The sequence below is a fragment of the Canis lupus genome, chromosome 24 (assembly GCF_048164855.1).
Source record: "Canis lupus baileyi chromosome 24, mCanLup2.hap1, whole genome shotgun sequence".
NCBI lineage: Eukaryota > Metazoa > Chordata > Mammalia > Carnivora > Canidae > Canis > Canis lupus.
This window is the reverse complement of record NC_132861.1, coordinates 8500966-8514484: the sequence shown is the minus strand read 5'-3', so window position 1 is coordinate 8514484 and position 13519 is coordinate 8500966. Positions and strand designations below refer to the sequence as shown.

The 13519-nt window shown below is 35.7% G+C and overlaps 1 protein-coding gene across 13 annotated transcripts in view; it reads right to left on the bottom strand.

The window, feature by feature from the left end:
* Window positions 1–13519, bottom strand: part of STARD13 (StAR related lipid transfer domain containing 13) — a 513518-nt gene that overhangs the window by 275209 nt on the left and 224790 nt on the right. The gene's annotated exons all lie outside the window — the stretch shown is intronic.

Genomic DNA, 13519 nt, shown 5'->3' with positions numbered 1-13519 from the left:
TTTTAGGATGGCTATTCTTGTTTGTGTTGGTGATTGCATGGGGGATATATTTGTCAATCTCATCAAGTTTTAAATTTAAAGTGGGTACATTTCAGTATATATCAATAATACTTTAATAAAGTTGATCTAAAAAGAAAAGATCCACAAGTTAAAAAAAAAAGATTAATATAGTATGTCAAAATGACCCATAGGCAACCTTAAAAGGTTCCCACTGGCAAAAGTTAACAGTTTAAGCATCAAAAGGAGAATGATGGCTGTAGATGCTTAAAATACAGCAAATGTGTAAAAAGTCATCATTCTATAAATACATGCATGTGTGCACACACATACACATATCAAAGACTAGATCTAATTCTATTTTCTTCTCTTTTTTAAAAAAGATTCATTTATTTATTTTAGAGAGAGAGTTCGACTGCAAACGAGGTGGGTGGTGGAGGGGCAGAGGGAGAGAGAGAGAGAGTCTCTCCAGCAGACTCCCCTTTGAGCGAAGAGCCCATCTCCCGGCTTGATCGCAAGACCTTCAGATTATTACCTGAGCCAAAATCAAGAGTCAGACACTTAACCAACTGAGCCATCCAGGTGTCCCTAATTCTATTTTCTTAAACATCTTTTCTGCAAGTAGTTACTGTTCTGAAACTAGAAATTCAAAGGTAGGATTACATTTTTAGAATCCCTGGTGTGTTTGTTTTTCAATTACTAATTTAAGAAATGTTTTTGTAATATTTTCTAAGCAACACCTGGATGGGATGGAATATTGAAAACCCAAATTATGTAAGCACTTGTCTTGAGAATGCTTTGAGAATGTACGCTGTGGACTTCCAACTATAAGGACATTAACTGACCATAGGCCCCAGCTGCCACGTTCTGAAATGCGTTGCATCATTTGTCCTGAGGCCATGCTTCCCATGGGTCTTTCCTAGCTAATGACTGATTAAAGCAGGTGTGCTAAGTCAGCTTGTTCCTGAAAGCAGTAGGGCTTTTTCCAAAAGGACAATTTTGGCTCAAGAACACCCCAGTGGCCTCGATGAACTTTAATTAGACTTCATGGAGGTCATGAACGCTTTCAGCCAATTGCCTTCCTTTCTGTCCTTTACTAGGAGTCACATTTGCATCACAGTTGGATGAATCTGCCATTCTTTCCCAGCTTCCTCCCCATTTTCTCACAGGCCTTCTGCTCAATACAATTCTTGCAAAATTAATGTCATTATGATGTAGACTTCTTGGAGAACCTGAACAATCACAGTGTCTAATATCTGATTATCTTTTACAGTAACAGAGGGCCACTGATGGCTTTTATGCTTTTATTTTTATACTATTAAATTCCATCTTGTTGGGTTAAGGCCCATTATTCCAACACATTAAGATATTTGTGAATCATGATTCTATAATCTTTTATCTTTATTATATTTCCCTCCTTTGTGGCATCCAAAGATTAGTGAGTCGTTACATGTCTTTTTCAAGTTGTGAGTAAAAGTATTAAACTGGAATAACCAAGTGACAGATCTTTGTGATCACGCAATCAAAATCAATAGTAGGCTTGATAATACAGAATCTAATACAGAAAATTCTATGTTCTCATAAACTGAATAAATATTAAAGAATTATAAGAATAGTAAATTATATGTAGCTAGAGGGTGGATAGCACCTTTATAATCAATTGTACATCTCCTCTTGCAGTATTTTGCACATATGTTTATAATCATAGTTTGCTTTAGAAACAAGCTGTGTAGTTCTTTTGCTCTGATATTAGAGCGGGGAATCACAGCATAAAAATTTCAGCTCTCAAAATATCAGGAACTGTCTTCTAAATGAAGTAACTTATAATAGCAATGTAATTGGATTCCCTTAAATAACGATTTGGTGGTTTGCTTCATTATGTATTGTGTTATATTTCAAGGAAAAAACTTATTTGGACTAATGATAAATTTCATTTGTGTGTAGAGTTAAGGATGATATGTGGGACTTAAGGATTTTCCGAACTAATTGTTTCAAAAATATTTTGGGTGTAGGCCAAGGGAATGCCTCGTAAGTAAGCAAGAGGATAAACGATTCTAAAAATTATTTTTCATCATAGATATCCATGCTAACATTAAAAATAATTTTGGCACTACATCCTTAAGGGAGACTTAAAAGGTAGTACACACATCTTGCATTAGCTCATAGAATTCAAGGGGGTTTTGATAAGAAATAAACTAGGCCAGAAATAAATATTTCATGATAAATACTGTAGATTAATAAGATTCTGAACCAAAACATGACATCAAATATGTGCCCCAACATGACACCATGAGAGAGCACTATCATTGTGTAAATAGTCATCTTGCCTAAGGTTGTTGTCTCTTAATAAATCTTTGGTCCAATTGGGTACCAAGCTATAGGATAAAGACTATTATTTTCTACTCTATACTTTTAGAACTCATGACAGACAATATTTCATAAAGGGAACCAAAATACCATTAACCTTTATTTGCTATATGGATAAGGAAATCATACCAGCTCAGTGGTTCAATTTTCCCCATAAATCTTGGTTAAAACTTTTATCCTTTTTCTCCCTTGGATTTTTCTATTACTCTAAGTGCTATTTATTAATAGGAAGATTCTATTTCATTTTCGCTGTAGACCTCTTGAATCATAAGCAAACTTTCATCTTTAATTAGTTTGAGCTAGCATTATCAATGAGCAGTAATATGCAAAAGAGGCTGATGATCATTGGTTTTTTTGGAACTGAAATAAATAATAATGAGATGTTTTTCATAGATAGTGGGAAAAATGTCTCAATGGCCCCTGAAATACAGATAAAGGAGGTATGGTACTACAAAGGACATCTTGATAAGAAGCAGATTCAAAGAGAACAAAGAATGAACTGGGATTATCTGCTGACATAAATCTTTTCTTATCTATATTATATCTTACGGAAGTCTTTTTTTTAAAGGCAAGAGTCCAAAAAGGATGTGTTTTGCCACAAATAAGGAAGATCAAAGTAACATGCTGTTCTGTTATTCAACTTAAAGAGAGAGATACTAACAGAAGAAATCACGGACCATAAGCAGAAATGGTACAATGATCTTATGCAAGAATGAGTATTTCTGATGTTTACAAGGCAAGAGTGGTGACTTGGGACAAGGTAGTGATCCCGAGAGAGAATCTAAAATATGCCCCTTAAGCTTCCTAAAGGCATGACTAAGAACAAGTCATTCTAAACAATAAAGTAAGATCCAGCACTAGCAAAACACCAAATGTGGGCACTGAGTTAGAACTGGACATTTTGTGAAATAACAAGGCATGTTCTCTCACCAGAGAGAAATGTGAGAAGGAAATGTCACACTCTGCTGAGGGGAGGAAGTATGTCAAAATCACCTCTGGGACTTTTTCAAGTTACGTTTCCCTCAAAGAAATTCTGACAACTTCCCCCGACCCCACCACCACTGCACACAATCCTACCTCCTTCTTAGGCATTACTGCCTATAGGAGCAACTGTTACTGATGGGCGAGTTATATCACTTGAGTGGGGTAGGACAGTAAGTAAGCTGAGAACCACCATCTCAGTGAGTTTACTTCCATCCATGCTTTTTGTGTGATCATCTGTGCTGTGAGGAGGGTTCCTAGCTCTGTCAGGAAGAGAGTGGATTGCGAACATGCAGAAGACAGCCCCACCTCTTCATCCTGCCTTCCCCCTCTCCACATGCAAGGGTGCTCATGCAGCCCGCCTGAAGAAGGTAGCAAATGTTCACTGTGTTCACACTGCTCAGAATACTACCACAGAGGGCAGAGAAGACATGAACTCTGCTCTGAGAATTGTTGAGAACTCTGTAATTTCCACATTCTGATACTTATCTAAATATGGTCTTCCTTATAAGGCATTTGATTGACCTGGATCTAACTCAATGGATTTAGAAATTTAATACAAGTGTTGTTAAGTAATTTGACAGCCTTCCAGTCCCATAACTCTGTGTGCATAACAAATATCCATTGAATTAATGATAAATACAAAGATGTGAGTTATGCAATCAACTAAGTTGATAAATAATAGTTCTCATTATTTGTGGTAGTTATGCTCCATAAAGTAGCTGTTAACACTGAATTAGCCAATACTGAGCATTTGCTCCTAGAGAAAATATGACTTTAGGCTCTTGTCAGCCACTGGTCAGAATATTTTCATCAATACGTAATCTTTCTTGCATGTGTTTTCTATTTAAAGACACTTATTTCATCTATATTTTTGACTCATTAACTTGAATTCATAGATAACAGAATTAACACTCATGATTGAGTTTACCTAACACACCTATTTTCTCTGAAAGGTACATCACAGTCTTCTTGAACTTAGGAACAATAGACAACACTTTAGCACTACACATAATGGCCATTTTAAACAGTAAAATCAGCAGTTAGGGGCACCTGGGTAGCTCAGTCAGTTGGGCGTCTGCCTTTGGCTCCAGTCATCATCTCCAGGTCCTGGGATCAAGCTCCACATCAGATGGGCTCCCTGCTCATCCTCTCTCTCTGCCCCTCCCCCTGCTCATGCTCTATCTCTCTCAAATAAATAAATAAGTAAAAATCTTAAAATAAAAAACAATCAGCAATTAAAGTACAAAATGTGACAATTCGGTACTAAATAGTGAAGAGGAAGGACACTTGTTTACAGTATAAGAGCTGAATCAAGAAAGTACAACATCTCCTTATATGGATTTCCATATAATTTTAGACAATTAAAATCATTTTCAACAACACATATAGAATAACTTCTTACGTTCTGGCTACAAAGGCTAAAGATGCAGGGTTTTTGAATTTGCTTATTCTAACTCAGATGAGTAGTGGGGTGTTCTCCATCACCCAGGTCCCCTTCAAGTCTGCTGGTAAGTCCTGTTACCACACTGCCTTCCTATCTAGGCTATGTTCATGGTCATTATCTCCCCATCACAGAAAGCCTGAGAGCTCTGTAATGCAGCTGGTGGTTAAAAGTCAGGGGGAAAAAGGCTTCAAGCATCATGAAGATAGGACGCCAACAGAAATGGAATGCATGCCCAGTACTGTCTGGCTTTTTGCACTTTTGCTTTTGTTTTTATTTTGGCATTTTTCAGTATTGTGAGAGCATTTTTCTAAGCAACAATGGGTAGAAACATTTTAATCATAATTGTGAAAAATCCTATTCAAAAGTGTCATTTCAGGTGGAAATTATGACCTTTGTAGTGGCAGGTATTTTTAAAAGCACACAGACTACATATATTCCCTGGTGGGTCTTTGTCTCTGAGCTTAAGTGAGCCTTGCTATTTCTGCATTACTGCCCAAGCTGTCACCTGGAGCTCTGTGGGACTGCTTGCATCTGGAGTCTGCTGGATCATTGCCTCAACTGCCCCAATGGCAGGTGGCAGTTCTTCTTACAGAGCAAAATCATGGGAAAAAGTAATTAAATCTACAGTGAAATAAATGTCCCTTAATCTTACTCTATTCTCACAGAATTTGCATTATTCTTATTGCTTTTAATCTTAATTGTGGTAAATTATATATAACACAAAATTGACCATCTTAACTATTGCTAAGTGTAAGTTCAGTAGTGTAAGTACGTTCATGTTGTTGTGCAACCAGTACAATGAGGAGAAACACAAAATGGGTTGGGATCACATAGCCATGATCACATCATTTATCTCTAGGTAATAGGCTGAATTTTAAGTTAAAAAGAGCACAAAATAAACTTCACTCCAAGGGCAAATGTAGTCATTTCTTTGTTTAAGATTCTGACTACTTTAAAGAAGTAGGTAGAAGTAGTCCAAGTCCATTGACAGGCAAATGGATAATCAAAATATGGTATATATATTCAGCTTTAAGAATGAAAGAAATGGTGAGACACATGCTACAATATGGGGACGTCATGTCAAGTGAAATAAGCCAGAAACAAAAAGACAAGCACTGTACAATTCCACTCATAGGAGGTACTAAGAATAGTCAAATCCATAGTGACAGATGGTTGCAAGGAGCTGGGAAGGAAAGGAAAAGGAGAGTTGTTACTTAATGGATACAGAGTTTTCCAAGATGAAATATTTCTAGAGATTGACTGCACAACAATATGAGGGCACAGAAATGTCAACTTACTCAAGGTCACCCAGCTAGTGTGGCATGGAACCACAGTGCAAACTCAAACACTGTTGTGCCGGAATCTTAACCATCACCCTATGAGTCAAAGAATAAAGAGAATGACCCTTAAATTAGAAAATGAGAACAAAGAGGTTGCAATTTTTTCTCCTTCCCATTATGCATCACAATGTTTTTGTTCAGTTACAAATTATGCTGGTGAATTATAGATTCTATGGGACAGAGGATGGAAGAGGCAGATTTTTCTACTACCTTTTCTCTTCTGTTGCTAGAAAAAAGCTCTGGCACACAATGGTATGTTTTTCTCCACTCTAGGTATCAGAGCTTGGGCAGTGGAAGTAAGCATAGTACCTGCCTGGCTAAATACTGTCAAATTTGTTTCAGAACATGCCAGGTCAGCACACATAATATCCATCTGGGAATAAGATATAGCTATTCCTATTTACCAGTTTTAGCTGGAAGTGCAAATACCTTACAAAGAAAGGAAGACACTCCATAATTTCAGCTTCTCTTTATGTTGTACACAAATGTCAACCTTGGGACCCACAGTTTTTCTCAGCATATCCTCCTTAGTTTAATCTTCCCCCCATTTTTCTGATCTAGTCTCCTTTCTCCTGTCTTCCTTGCTCTCTGTGTCCTTCACCATGTAGTGTATATTTGATATAGCATCTCAAAATTCCTCTAATGCCACTCCAGTTGAACTTGAAAACACTGAGGTGATTACTAATTTATTGCTGTCTTCTCCTAAGTGCTTAATGCAAGCTTAATAAAAATCAATAGCTATGTATGCCTCTCCATTGTAGAAATATGCTTGTGATATATGACTAGGTGAGGTAGCTATTGGGTGATTTATTGGAAATCTTCTAAGATAATCTACTACCTCCATTTTATTGGTGTCATGGAAGATGCTAATAGTCAAATAAATGGAAGTAGAAGCAGAGCAGATGGAGAACAGCAGGTGCTATACACCCTCTTCTTCAAAAGGCTTATTGGTAGCACAGAGGCTAATGTATGGAATGGGGACATCTTGCCTGATCTGAATAATGTCTCAAGAGAATTATAATTAGGATGCTAAATGCATTTCCAACCAAAAGGGCAAGGTCACAAACTTTCGCAGCCATCAGGCTTTATCTCCTATTCCCAAACTCACTCATTTCTGTTAACAAAGAAGGACTTGTCACTGGCTCACCATCTGCAGCACCCACCCAGAATGCTTGGCTTCCTACCTTCTCAGTGTTGGAGAAGAGCCGTACCTTACAAAAGGGGACCTCTTATGAGGATTGGTTAAAATCAACTGCCTACATTAAAAGAGAACTAGACTCTCTAACAAAATAATTTCAACTTTGTCTTTTCAACTATCCTCACAGGGTGGTAAAATGGAGTCATGAACTGCCCTGTGCACTCATCCTCTTCTAGATCCATACAAAACACTTGAGTCCTCTGGCAGAGAGCATCCGTAGACTATGCTCAATATGGGATTGTGCAGGAGGTGAAAACTTCCAACCTCAACCCAAAACATCAACAGAACATTGTGTCACCAGCTCAAGGAAGAATGTGCTTCATTTTCTTCACAACTTCTAGAAATTTTGCATTTCTTTCTAGCCATGCTTCCCCCAGTCCAGCTGCTTTGAGTATTAAAATCACCTCAAAAGTATTTAATGTTTAACAAGGTTTTTTAAAAAGAGAAGCTATTTAATTTATTAGTCTTACCTCTATAATATCTTTGGCTCTATTTCATGGCAATATCTCTGACTTGAAATATTTGAATTCTTCTGAATATTGGAACAAAGCAAGATTTATTATATAATTGATATGACATTAGAATTTATTAGAAATAACATATGTTAATGAACAATCACAGCTTTCTAAATTACATTTAGAAAATTTCCTACCTAACAGAGCTAGTTCCTGGCAATGGAAATAAGCACCATTTTCCAGGCATAAATACGACATAGGCATAGACATGACAGCAAGCAAAGACTATTTCTACCCTGTTTGTTATACTTTTCCCCATTTCCTTTCTTATTTGCCAGAAGTGGACTATCAGTTGAGATTCCATGCTTTTCACTGGGATTTCAGCTGTTGTCCACTCTCTAGGGACACCCACTCTCCTCAAATGCATTTCTGTGGTTGGCTTCTGTTTAATCCTTCTAAGGTCTGGGCATCCTAGCAGGTTGTGCCACTATGCACTTCAGCAATGTCTAGGCTGATGTTCTGAAAAAAACACAGAGAATGTGGGAAGAATCTTACAAGCTAAGAGAGTTCTTGATTTTAGTAGGCATGGAAAGAGATGGGTTTCTTTGGAAAGAATATTTTTATTTATTTTTATTTTTATTTTTTTGGAAACAATATTTTTAAAAATAAAGAAGTACTGCATTAATATCTGACAAAGAATCATCCCTTCAATCATTCTCCTTATTCTTTACTGTTTATTTTTTAAACTAGCCTCATTGATGCTTTGAAACTCTTTGGTTCAATTTTGCATCGTTATAGGTGACTTACAAAGCAATTGGCAAATGGATAAGGCCAGTCCATGGACCCTGTATGCCTGAAGACACTACTCTTACAGTCAGCTTCACTTCAAGCTTTTCAGGCTTCACCAGGACAGCAGAAGTATACATCCAACATTTAATTCTAAGCAAAATTTTGTCATCAAATGATAATAACCTTCATGCTGTTTTGTAAGTACAGAGACTCATTGGAGTTCATCTGAGGACTCTGAAGATCTTTGGAAAAAATCTCCAATGGGAGAGAGTAATGATGAGGATAATAATGAAGGCCAAGGATCAACACATCTTTTTTTTCTGCTGGGCTCCCAATGGGCAAGTCAGCTTTACCAATGGATCCTGAAGAAATACCTTCACCACAAAGCTTAATTCTGAATTTCTAAGTGCACACTCATTTTCTTATAGGATCATCTCCCTTTGGAACGCTGACTGAAAGTAGTAGACTGGAAGAATCTGCACTACATTCAACATTCAAGTACTTCCCCATTAAGCATAAAGGGGAAATTGAGCAAGAACACTGGATTACAATGCAGGAGGCAGGCAAACTGGCGTCTTGGCCTACTACTAATCACTCACGCGTAATGGTTAAGTCTAAGCAAGTCACCTAGTTAGGGTTTTCATTTCCTCCCTTTTAGAGTGAAAGGGTTGGACTAATTATCTCTAATCATTTTTCCATCTTTAAAATTCTTTGAATCTTAGATTCAAATTATATGGCACTGTGTAAAATAAAGCAAGCCTACAGTTTGATATTCCTTCCATTTTTACCCATTTATGTGGAAGCTTATAGAAATAATATAGGAGTACCGTAATACAAACTAAAATAATATTTGATATTAAAACACAATATTCTAACATTCTCTCTTAAAAGATTAAGTAGTCTATAGAGAGGGTACATCTGATTGGTCTTGACCATGCAGAACTCTCCATACATAGATCTATGAAAACAAATTTGAATATGTTCAAGAAATGAATGATTTATTAAGAAATGAAAATTGCCAAATGACCCACAACAAAAGAAAATTTAAACAGAACATTTGCTATAAAACAGAATGAAAAGGTGAGTAAATATCTCTCAAGTTCTAGTTAATTATGCAATGACATCATTGCAATGGTATATAAAATATTTTTTATCATGAAAAAGTTAGAAATAACCCTCATTTACTTTATATAACCAGGACAACTTTATACCAAAGATAGCACAATGTATAGGAAATTGGAATTAATCTCAATTATAATAGGTACAAGATTCTAAAATTAAAAATTAGCAAATATCCAGCAATATATTAAAATAGTAATACTCTACCTTAAAAAAAGAAAACAAGAAGAAACATAAGTGAATTACATTATAACCTAGGTGTGGGAAAAGTTAGCTTCCTAACTTTGACTCAAAGTCCAAGGACAATATAAGAAAAGATTGACAAATTCAACCTAAACAAAGCAAAACATCACAAACAAAACAAACATTTGTAAAGCAAAACTGCAGGAGCAAAGATAAAAGACAAATGACAAAGTAGGAGAAAATATTGGCAATGTGTATAAAAGGCTAATATTCCCAATACATATACAACTTTCAAAACTTGAAGGTAGAAAAGATAAAACATTGACAGAAAAATAAGCAAAGGACATGAACAACAATTCTCAAACACAGACAAAACACAAAATAGCTATTATACATATGACAGGATGCTGATCTTCACGCATAATAAGAGAAACCTAAACTTAAAGTATACTAAGATATCATTTTAATTTATCAGACTAGCAAAATTAAAAGCCTGATATTATATTAAGTCAGTGAGGCTAGGAGAAACAAGCACTTTGATATATTGCTGATGTGAATGCAAAAGGAGCCTTTTGGCCAAGCAATCACACTTCTAAAATTTACCCTTTATGTATCCTTGCAATATAAAAATACAAATGTGTAAGATTATGCTTTTCAGCATTATTTGTATTTACAAAATGTTGAAAACTATATACATAGGAGCAGGTTGGTAAAACCATGGTCCATATACACGAGAGAGTGCTATACATCTATTTAAAAAAATTAAGAATCTTCTTTAATTGATAAGGAGTGCTCCCTAGGATATATTGTTAAGTGATACAAGAAATACAAAAGAGCATAAACAGAATGTTAACTTTTGTGGGAAAAAAAAAAGAAGAAATAAGAAAGTATACATGTATTTGCTTAGGTTACCTAACACACACAAAAAATTATCCAGATAGAGTGCAAATGATAAAGCAAAAGTGGCAAAATGTCTTAAAAAATGATAAAATGTTAAAAATTGGTTAAGTTTGGGTAATGGTTATATAGGTAAATTGAGTCAAAGAGCATACAGGGTTTTGTTTTGTTTTTTTTTTACAAATTTCTTGTAAGCTGGAAATTATTTCAAAAAGAATGTTAATAATATTAGCACAATAATCGTAATATATTATGACCAGTAAAATCATTCCTAGGAATGCAGGAATGATTTGAACTAAGAAAAAAGAAATAAATATATTAATACATATGAAAAGGTAATTTATTTATTTATTTATTTTAAAAGATTTTATTTATTTATTCATGAGAGACAGAGACAGAGAGAGAGAGAGGCACACAGACACAGGCAGAAGGAGAAGCAGCCTCCATTCCATGCAGGGAGCCTGATGTGGGACTTGATCCCAGGTCTCCAGGACTACACCCTGGGCTGAAGGTGGCGCTAAACCCGGGCTGCCCTGAAAAGGTCATTTAATCAAGTAAGATTATGTGGTAATTAAATAGAAATTCTAAGTAAAATAATGGTAATTTTAAAAAATCATTAAAATTTGATGAAAACTATCAAAACAGGAAGTTTATTTTTAAAAAGTGAAACATTACACCATTTCAGTCAAATCAGGATATAATTAGGGATTTCTGCTATCAGAAGTTATAATTAAGACAGAAAAATAAAACAATTAGTATAAATATTGGGGAGAAAGATAAAATTAGTTATTTTTCCCAGAAATACTAAGGTTTTACTGTAGGTTTTACCTGCCTGGGAGAGGGAAAGATTTTAGTTTCAATAAACCAAATGGACTGAAGATTTTAGATATAATTGAACCAGACCAGGCCCTACTCAGAGCAAGTAGTTATGAGATAATAAAGAATAGATATTCAGAGAAACATTTGCAAAATAGACATATCAAGCTGTTGACTGTGATAACATTAAGCCTGACAGAAGAAACTGTAAACATTTCTGACTATATAGAAATAAAAAAAACATATGCCAAAAAATATATCTTTGAGAAAATGATTTATAAAGCAGATGAGACATAAAGAGTCTATAACTTCAAAAAGTTCTTACAAATTGATGGGTAAAAAAGACTAATAATCCAATGGGGAAAAAGCATGAAGGGACAAAATAACAGAGAACTGATTATAAATAGTCAATAAATATTTAAAAATATGGAAAAAGACAACATAAAATAAAGTAAGATATCACTTTGTGCTTCTAATACTGGAAAAAATACAATAAGGTCAATAATAACATTGTTAATAGAAATGTGGGCAAAGGGGTTTTTAAATATATTGCTGGTGGAAATGTGAACTGATATAGTGATGTGGTAATAGCTACTATAATTTAAAATACACATAATACAATCCACTCCTTGGAATCTTTACCTTAGAAATACATGCAGTAATATGCTAGTACATAGGTACTAATATAAAAATTGCAGTGTTTTCTTAGTGGCAATACTCATCAGTAGGGGAATAGGTGATGAACTGTGGCACATTCACAATAGGGAATATTGTATAGAATGAAGAAAAGAAGAAAAGAAAGAAAGAAAGAAAGAAAGAAAGAAAGAAAGAAAGAAAGAAAGAAAGAAAGAAAGAAAGAAAGAAAGAAGAAAGACGAGAAAGAAAGAAGAAAGAAAGAAAGAAAGAAGAAAGAAAGAAAGAAAGAAAGAAAGAAAGAAAGAAAGAAAGAAAGAAAGAAAGAAAGAAAGAAGAAAGAAAGGAAGGAAGGAAGGAAGGAAGGAAGGAAGGAAGGAAGGAAGAAAGAAAGAAAGAAAGAAAGAAAGAAAGAAAGAAAGAAAGAAAGAAAGACAACTGTTTCCTGCAAAAGAGAGTAGGTATAAATTTCCTAAATTGTCCTGCTAAATACAACTGATAACTCTAGGCATTATACATAAAACAAATATAAGCAGCTTCTGAAAGGCAGAAGGAAGAAGGCAGACCAGTTGACCAGTTAAGGACCTCAGGACCTAAATGTAGTTAATTCTCTGAGGTTTTCTTTTTGCCTCACATATCCTAGACTGTTTGCTGGAAAAGCTGGTAACCTGGAAACACAATTGGGTGCAGACCAAAAAGGCCCAACAAAAGCCAGCTCTCTCTAGCCAAAGAAGCATGAAAGGACAGCCTAGTTAGACAGGAAATTTTAGAAAATAATTACTCTACTGGGGCCAAACAGCACAGGAAGAAAATGAAACCTTGTCCCCTCCCTGACCCAAATCAGCAAAGGCTATACAGGGACTTCTACCCTCACCAGACTTTAACAAGGCACTCAACAAGCCCTGCCAGGGATGGTGTTAGAAGAGGCAGAGTAGATAGGGAGTTTAGATTTTCATCATCACTTGTCAGTAATGATGTGCTTTCTGCCTCTTCCCTTCCCCATAGGGTGGCATTGGAAGAGGCCCAGAGGAGAGTAGGAGGTTTTACTACTGCCCATTAGTCAGGAGGATATTCACATGTCATGGTGTTAGAAGAGGCTAGCTGGGAGCAGTAGCAAAGCACTCTTACCCCCTCAGCCAGGAATGGATCAGTAGAGGCCTAGCATAGAACCAGAACTTCTACCCCTACCCAGAAATAACAAGGAGCCACCTCTCAACCTCACCCCCAGGTGTCAATGAAGGCCAAATAAACAATCTTGTTTTCTATACCCATTAAGCAGAAACAAGATGCTAGTGAG